Source organism: Lygodium microphyllum, chromosome 15 (assembly GCF_053477565.2).
Source record: "Lygodium microphyllum isolate KBCC chromosome 15, Lygodium_microphyllum_v1.1.10, whole genome shotgun sequence".
Lineage (NCBI taxonomy): Eukaryota > Viridiplantae > Streptophyta > Polypodiopsida > Schizaeales > Lygodiaceae > Lygodium > Lygodium microphyllum.
In genome coordinates, this window is record NC_141149.1 from 6,349,324 (window position 1) to 6,367,530 (window position 18,207).

Below are 18,207 nucleotides of genomic sequence, written 5' to 3' on the forward strand. Positions count from 1 at the left end.
CCTGAACTGTCATATTTTTTGATCCAGAACTCCGATTGACAAGCGGTTTTGACAGGATTTGAGAGCACGATGAGAGCTATCAAATGTCAAATATCAAATCATTCGTCACCTTCAAGAATTAGCATCATCTTTGCTTTCCACCCAGGAAAGCCTTGTCCTTGGAAGAAGGGAATCGAATGTTGGCCAGACCGATATCCGTTAACAATTACGCAATCGGCCATGCCTGTATGTCGAGAGAAAACAAATAAGATGAGATCGCAGAACCTGCAAACCATGATCAAGACGACTGTAGTTGAGACGCATGACAATCATAATAGGGAGATACACGTAAGAACGACGAAAAGTATTGAGTGACAAAAAAGAAAGCCCAAGATAGAGAGGCGTAATGTGCAAGGCGAGATGACGCATATAAGAAAAGTGCTATTTAGGTCGAGCAAAAAACGTGAACGATAATAAAACATCGCTAAAAATAGCAAGATGTTCCCTTGTCATAATCAACATCATTAACGAATACGAGCGATTAACAAACTGTAATTAGGGATTAACGAACTGTAATTAGAATTACACTTTTAAATAAAAAATCGCAGATTCGAGCAGAATTGTTGTCTTGAATCCTGAAATGTCATAACTTTTGATCCAGAACTCCGATTGACAAGCGGTTTTGACAAGATTCGAGAGCACGACGAGAGCTATCAAATGTCAAATATCAAATAACTCGTCACCTTCAAGAATTAGATTTCTCTTTGCTTTCCACCCAGGAAAGCCTTGTCCTCATCTTTGCTTTCCATCCAGGAAAGCCTTGTCCTTGGAAGAAGGGAACCGAACGTTGGCCAGACGGATATCCGTTAACAATTACGCAATTGGCCATGCCTGTATGTCGAAAGAAAACAAATAAGATGGGATCGCAGAATCTGCAAACCATGATCAAGACGAGCGTAGTTGAGACGCATGACAATCAAAATAGGGAGATGCACGTAAGAACGACGAAAAGTATTGAGTGACCAAAAAGAAAGCCCAAAATAGAGAGGCGTAACGTGCAAGACGAGATGACGCATATAAGGAAAGTGCTATTTCGGTCAAGCAAAGAACGTGAACGATTATAAAACATCGCTAAAAATAGCAAGATGTCAAAAATTATGACAGTTCAGGATTCGAGACAGCAATTCTGCTCGAATCTGTAATTTTTTATTTAAAACTGTAATTCTAATTACAGTTCGGTAATCCCTAATTACAGTTTGTTAATCTCTCGTCTTCGTTAATGATGTTGATTACGTGAAGCGGACATCTTGCTATTTTTAGCGATGTTTTATTATCGTTCACGTCCTTTGCTCGATCGAAATAGCACTCTTCTTATTTGCGTCATCTCCCCTTGCACGTTACGCCTCTCTATTTTGGGCTTTCTTTTTAGTCACTCAATACTTTTCGTCGTTCTTACGTGCATCTCCCTATTTTGATTGTCATATGTCTCAACTACGCTCGTCTTGATAATGGTTTGCAGATTCTACGATCTCATCTTATTTGTTTTCTCCCGACATACAGGGATGGCCAATTGCGTAATTGTTAACGGATATCCGTCTGGCCAACGTTCGGTTCCCTTCTTCCAAGGACAAGGCTTTCCTGGGTGGAAAGAAAAGATGATGCTAATTATTGAAGGTGACGAATTATTTGATATCTGATATTTGATACCTCTCATCGTGCTCTCGAATCCTGTCAAAACCGCTTGTCAATCGGAGTTCTGGATCAAAAGTTATGACATTTCGGGATTCAAGACAGCAATTCTGCTCGAATCTGCGATTTTTTATTTAAAACTGTAATTCTAATTACAGTTCGTTAATCCCTAATTACAGTTTGTTAATCCCTCGTCCTCGTTAATGATGTTGATTACGACAAGCGGACATCTTGCTATTTTTAGCGATGTTTTTATTATCATTCACGTTCTTTGCTCGACCGAAATAGCACTTTTCTTATATGCGTCATCTCGTCTTGCACGTTACGCCTCTCTATTTTGGGCTTTTTTTTTAGTCACTCAATACTTTTCGTCGTTCTTACGTGCATCTCCCTATTCTGATTGTCATGCGTCTCAACTACGCTCGTCTTGATCATGATTTGCAGATTCTGCGATCTCATCTTATTTGTTTTCTCTCGACATACAGGCATGGCCAATTGCGTAATTGTTAACGGATATCCGTCTGGCCAACGTTCGGTTCCCTCTTCCAAGGACAAGGCTTTCCTGGGTGGAAAGCAAAGATGATGCTAATTCTTGAAGGTGACGAATTATTTAATATCTAATATATGATAGTTCTTGTCGTGCTCTCGAATCCTGTCAAAACTGCTTGTCAATCGGAGTTCTGGATCAAAAGTTATGACAGTTCAGGATTCAAGATAGCAATTCTGCTCGAATCTGCGATTTTTTATTTAAAACTGTAATTCTAACTAAAGTTTGTTAATCCCTAATTACAGTTTGTTAATCGCTCGTCTTCGTTAATGATGTTGATATGGCAAGCGGACATCTTGCTATTTTTAGCGATGTTTTATTATCGTTCACGTTCTTTGCTCGACCGAAATAGCACTTTTCTTATATGCGTCATCTCGTCTTGCACGTTACGCCTCTCTATCTTGGGCTTTCTGTTTAGTCACTCAATACTTTTCGTCGTTCTTACGTGTATCTCCCTATTTTGATTGTCATGCGTCTCAACTACAGTCGTCTTGATCATGGTTTGCAGATTCTGCGATCTCATCTGATTTGTTTTCTCTCGACATACAGGGATGGCCAATTGCGTAATTGTTAACGGATATCCATCTTGCCAACATTCGGTTCCCTTCTTCCAAGGACAAGGCTTTCCTGGGTGGAAAGCAAAGATGATGCTAATTCTTGAAGGTGTCGAATTATTTGATATCTGATATTTGATAGCTCTCGTCGTGCTCTCGAATCCTGTCAAAACCGCTTGTCAATCGGAGTTCTGGATCAAAAGTTATGACATTTCGGGATTCAAGACAACAATTCTGCTCGAATCTGCGATTTTTTATTTAAAACTGTAATTCTAATTACAGTTCGTTAATCCCTAATTACAGTTTGTTAATCGCTCGTCTTCGTTAATGATGTTGATTACGACAAGCGGACATCTTGCTATTTTTAGCGATAATTTATTATCGTTCACGTTCTTTGCTCGATCGAAATAGCAGTTCTCTTATATGCGTCATCTCGTCTTGCACGTTACGCCTCTCTATTTTGGGCTTTCTTTTTAGTCACTCAATACTTTTCGTCGTTATTACGTGCATCTCCCTATTTTGATTGTCATGTGTCTCAACTACGCTCGTCTTCATCATGGTTTGCGGATTCTGCGATCTCATCTTATTTGTTTTCTCCCAACATACAGGGATGGCCAATTGCGTAATTGTTAACGGATATCCGTCTGGCCAACGTTCGGTTCCCTTCTTCCAAGGACAAGGCTTTCCTGGGTGGAAAGAAAAGATGATGCTAATTATTGAAGGTGACGAATTATTTGATATCTGATATTTGATACCTCTCATCGTGCTCTCGAATCCTGTCAAAACCGCTTGTCAATCGGAGTTCTGGATCAAAAGTTATGACATTTCGGGATTCAAGACAGCAATTCTGCTCGAATCTGCGATTTTTTATTTAAAACTGTAATTCTAATTACAGTTCGTTAATCCCTAATTACAGTTTGTTAATCCCTCGTCCTCGTTAATGATGTTGATTACGACAAGCGGACATCTTGCTATTTTTAGCGATGTTTTTATTATCGTTCACGTTCTTTGCTCGACCGAAATAGCACTTTTCTTATATGCGTCATCTCGTCTTGCACGTTACGCCTCTCTATTTTGGGCTTTTTTTTTAGTCACTCAATACTTTTCGTCGTTCTTACGTGCATCTCCCTATTTTGATTGTCATGTGTCTCAACTACGCTCGTCTTGATCATGATTTGCAGATTCTGCGATCTCATCTTATTTGTTTTCTCTCGACATACAGGCATGGCCAATTGTGTAATTGTTAACGGATATCCGTCTGGCCAACGTTCGGTTCCCTCTTCCAAGGACAAGGCTTTCCTGGGTGGAAAGCAAAGATGATGCTAATTCTTGAAGGTGACGAATTATTTAATATCTAATATATGATAGTTCTTGTCGTGCTCTCGAATCCTGTCAAAACTGCTTGTCAATCGGAGTTCTGGATCAAAAGTTATGACAGTTCAGGATTCAAGACAGCAATTCTGCTCGAATCTGCGATTTTTTATTTAAAACTGTAATTCTAACTACAATTCGTTAATCCCTAATTACAGTTTGTTAATCGCTCGTCTTCGTTAATGATGTTGATATGGCAAGCGGACATCTTGCTATTTTTAGCGATGTTTTATTATTGTTCACGTTCTTTGCTCGACCGAAATAGCACTTTTCTTATATGCGTCATCTCGTCTTGCACGTTACGCCTCTCTATCTTGGGCTTTCTTTTTTGTCACTCAATACTTTTCGTCGTTCTTACGTGTATCTCCCTATTTTGATTGTCATGCGTCTCAACTACAGTCGTCTTGATCATGGTTTGCAGATTCTGCGATCTCATCTGATTTGTTTTCTCTCGACATACAGGGATGGCCAATTGCGTAATTGTTAACGGATATCCATCTTGCCAACATTCGGTTCCCTTCTTCCAAGGACAAGGCTTTCCTGGGTGGAAAGCAAAGATGATGCTAATTCTTGAAGGTGTAGAATTATTTGATATCTGATATTTGATAGCTCTCGTCGTGTTCTGGAATCCTGTCAAAACCGCTTGTCAATTGGAGTTTTGGATCAAAAGTTATGACAGTTCGGGATTCAAGACAGCAATTGTGCTCGAATCTGCGATTTTTTATTTAAAACTGTAATTCTAATTACAGTTCGTTAATCCCTAATTACAGTTTGTTAATCGCTCGTCTTCGTTAATGATGTTGATTACGACAAGCGGACATCTTGCTATTTTTAGCAATGTTTTATTATCGTTCACGTTCTTTGCTCGATCGAAATAGCAGTTTTCTTATATGCGTCATCTCGTCTTGCATGTTACGCCTCTCTATTTTGGGCTTTCTTTTTAGTCACTCAATACTTTTCGTCGTTATTAAGTGCATCTCCCTATTTTGATTGTCATGCGTCTCAACTACGCTCGTCTTCATCATGGTTTGCGGATTCTGCGATCTCATCTTATTTGTTTTCTCCCAACATACAGGGATGGCCAATTGCGTAATTGTTAAGGGATATCCGTCTGGCCAACGTTCGGTTCCCTTCTTCCAAGGACAAGGCTTTCCTGGGTGGAAAGCAAAGATGATGCTAATTCTTGAAGGTGATGAATTATTTGATATCTGATATTTGATAGCTCTCGTCGTGCTCTCGAATCCTGTCAAAACCGCTTGTCAATCGGAGTTCTGGATCAAAAGTTATGACATTTCGGGATTCAAGACAGCTATTCTGCTCGAATCTGCGATTTTTTATTTAAAACTATAATTCTAATTACAGTTTGTTAATCCCTAATTACAGTTTGTTAATCGCTCGTCTTCGTTAATGATGTTGATTACGACAAGCGGACATCTTGCTATTTTTAGCGATGTTTTATTATCGTTCACGTTCTTTGCTCGATTGAAATAGCAGTTTTCTTATATGCGTCATCTCGTCTTGCACGTTACACCTCTCTATTTTGGGCTTTCTTTTTAGTCACTCAATACTTTTCGTCGTTCTTACGTGCATCTCCCTATTTTGATTGTCATGCGTCTCAACTACGCTCGTCTTCATCATGGTTTGCGGATTCTGCGATCTCATCTTATTTGTTTTCTCCCGACATACAGGGATGGCCAATTGCGTAATTGTTAACGGATATCCGTCTGGCCAACGTTCGGTTCCCTTCTTCCAAGGACAAGGCTTTCCTGGGTGGAAAGCAAAGATGATGCTAATTCTTGAAGGTGATGAATTATTTGATATCTGATATTTGATAGCTCTCGTCGTGCTCTCGAATCCTGTCAAAACCGCTTGTCAATCGGAGTTCTGGATCAAAAGTTATGACATTTCGGGATTCAAGACAGCTATTCTGCTCGAATCTGCGATTTTTTATTTAAAACTGTAATTCTAATTACAGTTTGTTAATCCCTAATTACAGTTTGTTAATCGCTCGTCTTCGTTAATGATGTTGATTACGACAAGCGGACATCTTGCTATTTTTAGCGATGTTTTATTATCGTTCACGTTCTTTGCTCGACCGAAATAGCACTTTTCTTATATGCGTCATCTCGTCTTGCACGTTACGCCTCTCTATTTTGGGCTTTCTTTTTAGTCACTCAATACTTTTCGTCGTTCTTACGTGCATCTCCCTATTTTGATTGTCATGCTTCTCAACTATGCTCGTCTTGATCATGGCTTGCAAATTCCGCGATCTCATCTTATTTGTTTTCTCTCGACATACAGGCATGGCCAATTGCGTAATTGTTAACTGATATCGTCATCTCGTCTTATATGCGTCATCTCGTCTTGCACGTTACGCCTCTCTATCTTGGGCTTTCTTTTTTGTCACTCAATACTTTTCGTCGTTCTTACGTGTATCTCCCTATTTTGATTGTCATGCGTCTCAACTACAGTCGTCTTGATCATGGTTTGCAGATTCTGCGATCTCATCTGATTTGTTTTCTCCCGACATACAGGGATGGCCAATTGCGTAATTGTTAACGGATATCCGTCTTGCCAACGTTCGGTTCCCTTCTTCCAAGGACAAGGCTTTACTGGGTGGAAATCAAAGATGATGCTAATTCTTGAAGGTGTCGAATTATTTGATATCTGATATTTGATAGCTCTCGTCGTGTTCTGGAATCCTGTCAAAACCGCTTGTCAATCGGAGTTTTGGATCAAAAGTTATGACAGTTCGGGATTCAAGACAGCAATTGTGCTCGAATCTGCGATTTTTTATTTAAAACTGTAATTCTAATTACAGTTCGTTAATCCCTAATTACAGTTTGTTAATCGCTCATCTTCGTTAATGATGTTGATTACGACAAGCTGACATCTTGCTATTTTTAGCGATGTTTTATTATCGTTCACGTTCTTTGCTCGACCGAAATAACAGTTTTCTTATATGCGTCATCTCGCCTTGCACGTTGTGCCTCTCTATTTTGGGCTTTCTTTTTAGTCACTCAATACTTTTCGTCGTTCTTATGTGCATCTCCCTATTTTGATTGTCATGCGTCTCAACTACGCTCGTCTTCATCATGGTTTGCAGATTCTGCGATCTCATCTTATTTGTTTTCTCCCGACATACAGGGATGGCCAATTGCGTAATTGTTAACGGATATTCGTCTGGCCAACGTTCGGTTCCCTTCTTCCAAGGACAAGGCTTTCCTGGGTGGAAAGCAAAGATGATGCTAATTCTTGAAGGTGATGAATTATTTGATATCTGATATTTGATAGCTCTTGTCGTGCTCTCGAATCCTGTCAAAACCGCTTGTCAATCGGAGTTCTGGATCAAAAGTTATGACATTTCGGGATTCAAGACAGCAATTCTGCTCGAATCTGCGATTTTTTATTTAAAACTGTAATTCTAATTACAGTTCGTTAATCCCTAATTACAGTTTGTTAATCGCTCGTCTTCGTTAATGATGTTGATATGGCAAGCGGACATCTTGCTATTTTTAGCGATGTTTTATTATCGTTCACGTTCTTTGCTCGACCGAAATAGCACTTTTCTTATATGCGTCATCTCGTCTTTGCACGTTACGCCTCTCTATTTTGGGCTTTCTTTTTAGTCACTCAATACTTTTCGTCGTTCTTACGTGCATCTCCCTATTTTGATTGTCATGCGTCTCAACTACGCTCGTCTTCATCATGGTTTGCAGATTCTGCGATCTCATCTTATTTGTTTTCTCCCGACATACAGGGATGGCCAATTGCGTAATTGTTAACGGATATCCGTCTGGCCAATGTTCGGTTCCCTTCTTCCAAGGACAAGGCTTTCCTGGGTGGAAAGCAAAGATGATGCTAATTCTTGAAGGTGACGAATTATTTGATATCTGATATTTGATAGCTCTCGTCGTGCTCTCGAATCCTGTCAAAACCGCTTGTCAATCGGAGTTCTGGATCAAAAGTTATGACAGTTTAGGATTCAAGACAGCAATTCTGCTCGAATCTGCGATTTTTTATTTAAAACTATAATTCTAACTACAGTTTGTTAATCCCTAATTACAGTTTGTTAATCGCTCGTCTTCGTTAATGATGTTGATTATGGCAAGCGGACATCTTGCTATTTTTAGCGATGTTTTATTATCGTTTACGTTCTTTGCTCGATCGAAATAGCACTTTTCTTATATGCGTCATCTCGTCTTGCACGTTACGCCTCTCTATCTTGGGCTTTCTTGTTTGTCACTCAATACTTTTCGTCGTTCTTACGTGCATCTCGTCGTTCTTACGTGCATCTCCCTATTTTGATTGTCATGCTTCTCAACTATGCTCGTCTTGATCATGGCTTGCAGATTCTGCGATCTCATCTTATTTGTTTTCTCTCGACATATAGGCATGGCTAATTGTGAAATTGTTAACGGATATCCGTCTTGCCAACATTCGGTTCCCTTCTTCCAAGGACAAGGCTTTCTTGGGTGGAAAGCAAAGATGATGCTAATTCTTGAAGGTGACAAATTATTTGATATGGTATATTTGATAACTCTCGTCGTGCTCTCGAATCCTGTCAAAACCGCTTGTCAATCGGAGTTCTGGATCAGAAGTTATGACAGTTTAGGATTCAAGACAGCAATTTTGCTCGAATCTGCGATTTTATATTTAAAACTATAATTCTAAGTACAGTTCCTTAATCCCTAATTAGAGTTTATTAATCGCTCGTCTTCGTTATGCTTTGTTCTAGCATGATAGACTGGGTTATTTGCCAAGTGTATACTACTCATATTGTCACAATAAATGACAACTGGCCCATCTGTAGACTGATGCATATCATAAAGTAGCTTATGCAACCAAGCTACCTCACATGCAGCCATTGCTGCACCTCTGTACTCAGCCTCTGTGCTGGACAAGGCAACTGTAGGCTATTTCTTTCTTGCTGCTCCAAGTGACTGCAGCACTCCCAAAAGAGAACACATATCCACTGGTAGATCGTCTATCAGAAATGCTACCAGCCCAATCAGCATGAGTGTATCCATGCAACTGTATCTGAACCCCAGTCTCATAAAATAGTCCATACTGCAATGTGGACTTCACATACCTGAGTATGCGTCTAGCCGCATCCAAATGCGGTTTCCTTGGAGCCTGCATAAACTGACTTACCAATCCAATAGCATAGCTCAAATCTGGCCTGGTAATAGTCATATAAATCAAGCTTTCTACTATGCATCTGTACATAGTAGGGTCTTTCAGAAGCTCACCTGCATCTGTGCTCAGCTTCACATTCTGCTCCAAAGGAACTGAAATAGGCTTACAGCCTGTCATCCCATATTTGGACAGCATGTCCAATCCATACTGCCTGTGCAAGAGCTGTATCCCACTTGGTGATCTAATCACCTCAATGCCCAAGAAATAACGTAGCTCTCCCAAATCCTTTATCTCAAACTTCTGCTTCAATAGCATTTTCACATGAAGGATATCTTCATCACTGTCACCTGTCATAATCAAATCATCAACATAAATGACAAGTAGCATAATACCTTTCTCTATTTTTCTCACATAAAGTGAGAAATCTGCCTTGGAAATCTGAAAGCCAATAGTGACAAGATACTGTCCTATCTTGTCAGACCATGCTCTAGGTGCTTGCTTCAAGCCATACAAGGCTTTCTTCAACCTGTAAACAAACTCAGGATGAACAACATGCACATAACCTGGTGGCTGCTCCATATAGACCTCTTCTTGCAAATCACCATGCAAGAAGGCATTCTTTGCATCCATCTGATGTAAAGACCATCCCTTTGATGCAGCCATAGCAATGACTACTCTTATGGTTGGCATCCTTGCAACCGGACTGAATGTTTCTTCATAGTCAATGCCATATGTTTGTGCATACCCCTTGACTACTAATCTTGCCTTGTATCTGTTCATAGAACCATCTGCATTGTGCTTCACCTTATAAACCCACTTACAGCCAATTGTATTCTTACCTTTAGGCAAAGGTACTAACTCCCATGTAGCATTTGCTTCCAAGGCATCCATTTCTTCATCCATGGCTTTCTCCCATTTTTCTTTTCCCATGGCTTGTTCAAAAGAAGTGGGTTCTGGTTCTTGTATCACTTTGACCATATATGCATAGTGAATGGCTGTAAATCCATCATATTTCAGCCTATCCACAGGATACCTAGCTCTCGTAGACCTGCGCAAAATAGGTTCACTCCCAGGTGCTCTAAAAAAATCCCTAGTCTTCCTTACTCCAGGTGTAACAATAGAAGGAATACCCAACTCATCATCAATGCTCTGTTCTGAGCCACTGGATTCACCATCCACATAAGAGTGACCTGCATTCACATCAAACATAGGCTGATCTATCTTCTCTTTTCCTTTTCGTGATACCTGCATACCACTATCTGCATTGCCTTGAGAAGATTCTCCTGATCTCAATCTGCCTGTCCATGGCGAAGAATGTGAACCACTGCTAGAGGCTCCAGGTCCACTAATATTTTGTGACTGCTACTGTGAATTCTGTGCAGCATTACCATTTTGTGCATCTACATCATCAATCACATTTACTGGTTTATACCAGCTACTCATCTCATCAAAAACAACATCTCTGCTCACTGTAAACTTATGAGTAGAAGGGTTATAGCATCTATACCCTTTCTGCTACAGAGAGTAACCAATAAAGATGCACTTCTCAGCTTTTGGATCCAACTTGGATCTCAACTCATCTGGCACATGTACATATGCAATGCAACAAAAAATTTTCAAATGATAAATATCTGGTTTCCTACCAGTATACCTCTCCTCTGGAGTCATCCCATGTATTGCTGCAGTGGGAGTCCTGTTCATTATGTAGACTGCTGTAGCAACTGCTTCAGCCCAGTAAAAATGTGGCAAGTCTTTTTCGTTGAGCATGGCACAAGATACCTCTCCAATATGCCTGTTTTTCCTTTCTGTAATTCCATTTTGTTGTGGGGTATGACTACATGAATATTGCTGCTTTATGCCATGCTCTTGTAAGAACCTTGCAAACTCATTTGAGAGGTACTCTCCCCCTCCATCTGACCTTAGGCATTTTATTTGCAGACCTGTTTCTTTTTCAACCATAGCTTTAAGAGTTTTGAAATGCCCAAACACTTCACTTTTCTTATTCATAAAATACACCCAAACTTTTTTGCTATAGTCATCAATAAAAGTGACAAAATAATGACAGTCTCCAAGAGATGCAGCTTTAGTAGTCCACACATCAGAGTGGATTAATTCCAATGGCTTCTTACTCTCTTGAACATGTCTAGGAAATGGTTTCCTTGCCTGTTTTCCAAACTGACAGGCTTCACATATCTTATGCATTTCTGCAACCTTGAATTTAGGCAATCCTGCAACAATATTTTGGGCCTGCATTGATTTAAGTCGTTGTACATTAACATGACCAATGCGTTTATGCCAGATATCAATATCTGCAACTACACCGGTCCCATGTGCAAACATTGCTGCACTCAATTCAGGCATGTCTGCATCCAACGTAAACATTCTGCCCTTCTTCTTTCCTTTTGCTATCAAGCGACCTTTATTTTTCATATCCTCAACAAAGCATCCATGAGGATTAAATCTGACCTGCAAGCCCTGCTCAACCATTTGACCAATAGAAACCAGATTCTTGGTGATATTCGGGACATGAAATACATCGGACATGTATTTCTTTTTCCCATCCTGCATAGACAAAGGAATTTTTCCAATCTGCATAATAGGATGTGCAGTATCATCACCAGTCTCCACAAATCCTGGTTTTTCCATTTTCCTTGCATCCTCCATCCATTCTGCATGACCTGTCATGTGGTTTGATGCACCTGAGTCAACATACCACACATCGTTGCTTTCTTCTGCACTTGTCACAGAATTGTTCATGTGCTGTACCATAAACAAATGCTCATTTCTGTCATCACCCTGTCTACTAGAAGATGCATAATTTCCTTGTTGCAGTTTTCCATTCATGATGTCATTCTGCTTTTTATAGCAGTCTTTAGCCATATGAACCATTTTACCACAGTAGTAGCATTCAACATTACTGTTTGCATTTTGGCCTCTTTGCCATCCACCACGACCTCTTTGGCTCCCCCTGCCTCTAGAGTTACCACGTCCTCCTCCATAGGACTGGTTTTCTTGAGTTTGCTGCATATTCTGGGGCAGTATGGATTGGACATGCTGTCCAAATATGGGATGACAAGCTGTAAGCCTATTTCAGTTCCTTTGAAGCAGAATGTGAAGCTGAGCGTAGATGCAGGTGAGCTTCTGGAAGACCCTACTATGTATAGACGCATAGTAGGAAGTTTGATTTATATGACTATTACCAAGCCAGATTTGAGCTATGATGTTGGATTGGTAAGTCAGTTTATGCAGGCTCCAAGGAAACCGCATTTGGATGCGGCTAGATGCATACTCAGGTATGTGAAGTCCACATTGTAGTATGGACTACTTTATGAGACTGGGGTTTAGATACAGTTGTATGGATACACTAATGCTGATTGGGCTGGTACTATTTCTGATAGATGATCTACCAATGGATATGTGTTCTCTTTTGGGAGCGGATATAGGGTTCTTCTATTTCTTTGTACAAGAGTTCTTTTTGGCTTACACAAGTAAGAAGAGGAAAACTGTTTTTAGCCTCCACCTATGTGTGTATTCCCCCATTGTGCAAGCAAGAAAGCTACAAGTGAGACTCCTTCCTTCTCTCCCACAATCTTGACACTCATTGTCTCAAGGACAATCCAAAGTTGGGGTTCATGATCTTCTTCCTGTTTATAATATACTAAAGTGTCATTGAAGAAGACGAGTACAAAGTCATCAAGATATGGCCTAAAGATATCCTGCCTTAACCTGTTAAAGGTGGCAAGTGCATTCGTGAGTTCAAATGACATAACTAGAAACTCAAAGTGTCCATATCTTGTGTTGAAGGCCGTCTTTGGGATATCTTCTTCCTTGATCCTTATCTGATAGTAACTAGACCTGAGATCGATCTTGGAGAAGATCTTTGCATCCTGAAGTCGATCAAGAAGCTCATCTATTCTAGGAATAGGGTACTTGTTCTTTACAGTTCATTGATTTAACCCTCTGTAATCAAACACAGTCGAAGCGTTCCATCTTTCTTTTTCTGGAACAGTACTGGAGCTCCCCATGGTGAACTACTAGGACGGATATAGCCCTAATCTAGCAGTTGCTTGAGTTGTTCTTTCAGCTCAATTTCTTTCGGGATGGACATTCTATAAGGTCTCTTTGCAATTGGCGCAGCTCCTGGCACTAGCTTGATCTCATTATCTACTTCTCTTTGAGGCGGGAGTTCTGTCAGCTCTTCAGGAAATACGTCTGCGTACTCCTTTAGCCATGAAGGTTCTTCATTAGACTCCTGCTTCTGATCTAACTTATTGAGCTTAATCAAGTAGACAGGTAATCCCTTTCTAGCTCCCTTTATAATCCGAGATACTTTGGCCAATTGAATTTTCGGCTTTTCAGCCTCACCTTGAGTTGTGACCAATTCCCCTTCAGAGTTTCGAAAGGAAACTTGGCACTAGCTCTCGTCGTGCTCTCGAATCCTGTCAAAACCGCTTGTCAATCGGAGTTTTGGATCAGAAGTTATGACAGTTCAGGATTCAAGACAGCAATTCTGCTCGAATCTGTGATTTTTTATTTAAAACTGTAATTCTAATTACAGTTTGTTTACCCTAATTACACTTTCTTAATGGCTCGTCTTGGTTAATGATATTGATTAGGACAAGCAAACATCTTGCTATTTTTAGCGATGTTTTATTATCATTCACGTTCTTTGCTCCACCGAAATAGCACTTTTCTTATATGCGTCATCTCGTCTTGCACGTTACGCCTCTCTATTTTGGGCTTTCTTTCTAATCACTCAATACTTTTCGTCGTTCTTACGTGCAACTCCCTATTTTGATTGTCGTGCGTCTCAACTACGCTCGTCTTGATCATGGTCTGCAGATTCTGCGATCTCATCTTATTTGTTTTCTCTCGACATACAGGCATGGTCAATTGCGTAATTGTTAACGGATATCCGTCTGGCCAACGTTCGGTCCCCTTCTTCCAAGGACAAGGCTTTCTTGGGTGGAAAGCAAAGATGATGCTAGTTCTTGAAGGTGACGAATTATTTGATATTTGATATTTGATAGCTCTCGTCTTGCTCTCGAATCCTGTCAAAACCGCTTGTCAATCGGAGTTCTGGATCAAAAGTTATGACAGTTCAGGATTCAAGACAGCAATTCTGCTCGAATCTGCGATTTTTTATTTAAAACTGTAATTCTAACTACAGTTTGTTAATCCCTAATTACAGTTTGTTAATCGCTCGTCTTCGTTAATGATATTGATTACGACAAGCGGACATCTTGCTATTTCTAGCGATGTTTTATTATCGTTCACGTTCTTTGCTCCACCGAAATAGCACTTTTCTTATATGCGTCATCTCGTCTTGCACGTTACGCCTCTCTACTTTGGGCTTTCTTTTTAGTCACTCAATACTTTTCGTCGTTCTTACATGCATCTCCCTATTTTGATTATCATGGGTCTCAACTACGCTCGTCTTGATCATGGTTTGCAGATTCTGCGATCTCATCTTATTTGTTTTCTCTTGACATACAGGCATGGCCAATTGCGTAATTGTTAACGGATATCCGTCTGGCCAACGTTCGGTTCTCTTCTTCCAAGGACAAGGCTTTCCTGGGTGGAAAGCAAAGATGATGCTACTTCTTGAAGGTGACGAATTATTTGATATTGTATATTTGATAGCTCTCCTCGTGCTGAATCTTGTGAAAACCGCTTGTCAATCGGAGTTCTGGATCAGAAGTTATGACAGTTCAGGATTCAAGACAGCAATTCTGCTCGAATCTGTGATTTTTTATTTAAAACTGTAATTCTAATTACAGTTTGTTAATCCCTAATTACAGTTTGTTAATCGCTCGTCTTTGTTAATGATATTGATTACGACAAGCGGACATCTTGCTATTTCTAGCGATGTTTTATTATCGTTCACGTTCTTTGCTCCACCGAAATAGCACTTTTCTTATATGCATCATCTCGTCTTACACGTTATGCCTCTCTACTTTGGGCTTTCTTTTTAGTCACTCAATACTTTTCGTCGTTCTTACATGCATCTCCCTATTTTGATTATCATGGGTCTCAACTACGCTCGTCTTGATCATGGTTTGCAGATTCTGCGATCTCATCTTATTTGTTTTCTCTTGACATACAGGCATGGCCAATTGCGTAATTGTAAACGGATATCCGTCTGGCCAACGTTCGGTTCTCTTCTTCCAAGGACAAGGCTTTCCTGGGTGGAAAGCAAAGATGATGCTACTTCTTGAAGGTGACGAATTATTTGATATTGTATATTTGATAGCTCTCCTTGTGCTGAATCTTGTGAAAACCGCTTGTCAATCGGAGTTCTGGATCAGAAGTTATGACAGTTCAGGATTCAAGACAGCAATTCTGCTCGAATCTGTGATTTTTTATTTAAAACTGTAATTCTAATTACAGTTTGTTAATCCCTAATTACAGTTTGTTAATCGCTCGTCTTCGTTAATGATATTGATTACGACAAGCGGACATCTTGCTATTTCTAGCGATGTTTTATTATCGTTCACGTTCTCTGCTCGACCAAAATAGCACTTTTCTTATATGCATCATCTCGTCTTGCACGTTACGATTCTCTATTTTGGGCTTTCTTTTTAGTCACTGAATACTTTTCGTCGTTCTTACGTGCATCTCCCTATTTTGATTGTCATGCGTCTCAACTACGCTCGTCTTGATCATGGTTTGCAGATTCTGCGATCTCATCTTATTTGTTCTCTCTCGACATACAGGCATGACCAATTGCGTAATTGTTAACGGATATCCGTCTTGCCAACGTTCGGTTCCCTTCTTCCAAGGACAAGGCTTTCCTGGGTGGAAAGCAAAGATGATGCTAATTCTTGAAGGTGACGAATTATTTGATATTTGATATTTGATATCTCTCGTTGTGCTCTCGAATCCTGTCCAAACCGCTTGGCAATCGGAGTTCTGGATCAAAAGTTATGACAGTTCAGGATTCAAGACAGCAATTCTGCTCGAATCTGCGATTTTTTATTTAAAACTGTAATTCTAATTACAGTTCGTTAATCCCTAATTACAGTTTGTTAATCTCTTGTCTTCGTTAATGATGTTGATTACGACAAGCAAACAACTTGCTATTTTTAGCGATGTTTTATTATCGTTCACGTTCTTTGCTCGACCGAAATAGCACTTTTCTTATATGCGTCATCTCGTCTTGCACGTTACGCCTCTCTATTTTGGGCTTTCTTTTTAATCACTCAATACTTTTCGTCATTCTTACGTGCATCTCCCTATTTTGATTGTCATGCGTCTCAACTACGCTCGTTTTGCTTATGGTTGGCAGATTCTGCGATCTCATCTTATTTGTTTTCTCTCGACATACAGGCATGGCCAATTGCGTAATTGTTAACGGATATCCGTCTTGCCAACGTTCGGTTCCCTTCTTCCATGGATAAGGCTTTCCTGGGTGGAAAGCAAAGATGATGCTAATTCTTGAAGGTGACGAATTATTTGATATTGTTTTGGGCGAACTGTCTTGCCCAGTTCAACCTATTGATGTGATGAATAACAATTTTGTGATTACTGATGGTCCATTATTTGAACAATGGAAAATTGATCGTACTGATTGGATTCGTCGTGACAAAGCGGCTCGTCGTTATATATTGTCTGCACTTCCTGACTCACTTATGTTGGATGTCTTTCATCTTGAAACCTATCATGCTTTTTGGGAGTATCTTATCTCAACGTTTGAGAAGAAATCGGTCACCGAAATTTTTTATCTCCAAACTTGTTTGAAGAATCTTCAATATAAGGTTGGTATTTCTATGCACTCTCATATCGAGGCTTTTAAAGACATTGTCAATCAGCTTGGTGCTGTCGGCGCTCCTGTTGGTAAAAATCAGATTGTTACTCAACTTCTTCATACCATCAAAGATCCTTTATATGACAATATCATCACTATTTTGTCTAACAAGGATGATATCCACTTTGACAAAGCATGTATATCTCTTATTGAATATTCTCAACGTCATGAGCATGATTTGGAAAAATCTGATGCTGTTTTGGTCACTCGCGAATAAAGGGATTTTGATGCTGCTTTTGTTGCTCGCAAGCGTCCCGCTTCACGTTTTCAGCAGGGTGGACGCCCTAATCAAGGTAGTAAATCTTCTGGTCTTGGTTATCCTAACAAACATTGTTCTTATTGTGATAAGAAAGGCCATGTGGCTTCTAATTGCTGGGCACGTCAATATGATGAGGAGCATGGAGTTACTACAAAGCAACCTCTCTCGTCCAAAAGTTTTCCTCCTTGTGATTATTGTGCACATACGGATCATCCATCTCGTTGTTGTTATAAACGCAGATATGATGAAGAACGTTCTCGAGCTTATATTGTTCAACAAACTACAACTGATGATGATCATACTCATCAGAGCTCAATTTCGTCCATCATGATATCTCTCCAGAAAAGGTACTTCATATTCATGATGGTTCTCTATTCATCGTTGATTCAGGTGCCACTAGAAACATGACATACCAATCGCAGTGGCTTCACAATTATCATTCTCTTCCTGTCAAGAAGTTTATTAACCTTGCGGATGATACAACTTGTCAAGTCAAAGGAGTGGGTGATTTATATCTGGGGACTGTTTCATCCACTAGAATATTAAGAGGAGTTCTTCATGTTCCAGATTTGCAAAGAAATCTTCTTTCTGTTGCTCGTCTAGTTGATCTTGGTTTGTTTGTTGGCTTTGATCATAATCAATGTCGTATAGAGAACGATGGGCATACTATAGCAGTGGCTCCTCGACATGGTAATCTATTTGAGCTATCATTGAACGATACAGTTGCAAATGTTGTTACTGCCCCTGGAGATGCAGATTGCAAATTATGGCATCAACGATTTGCACACTCCGATTTTGCCAAAATTCTTGATCTTCATCGTCATGGTCTTGTGCAAGGTATGGATCTTAAATCTCATCCACA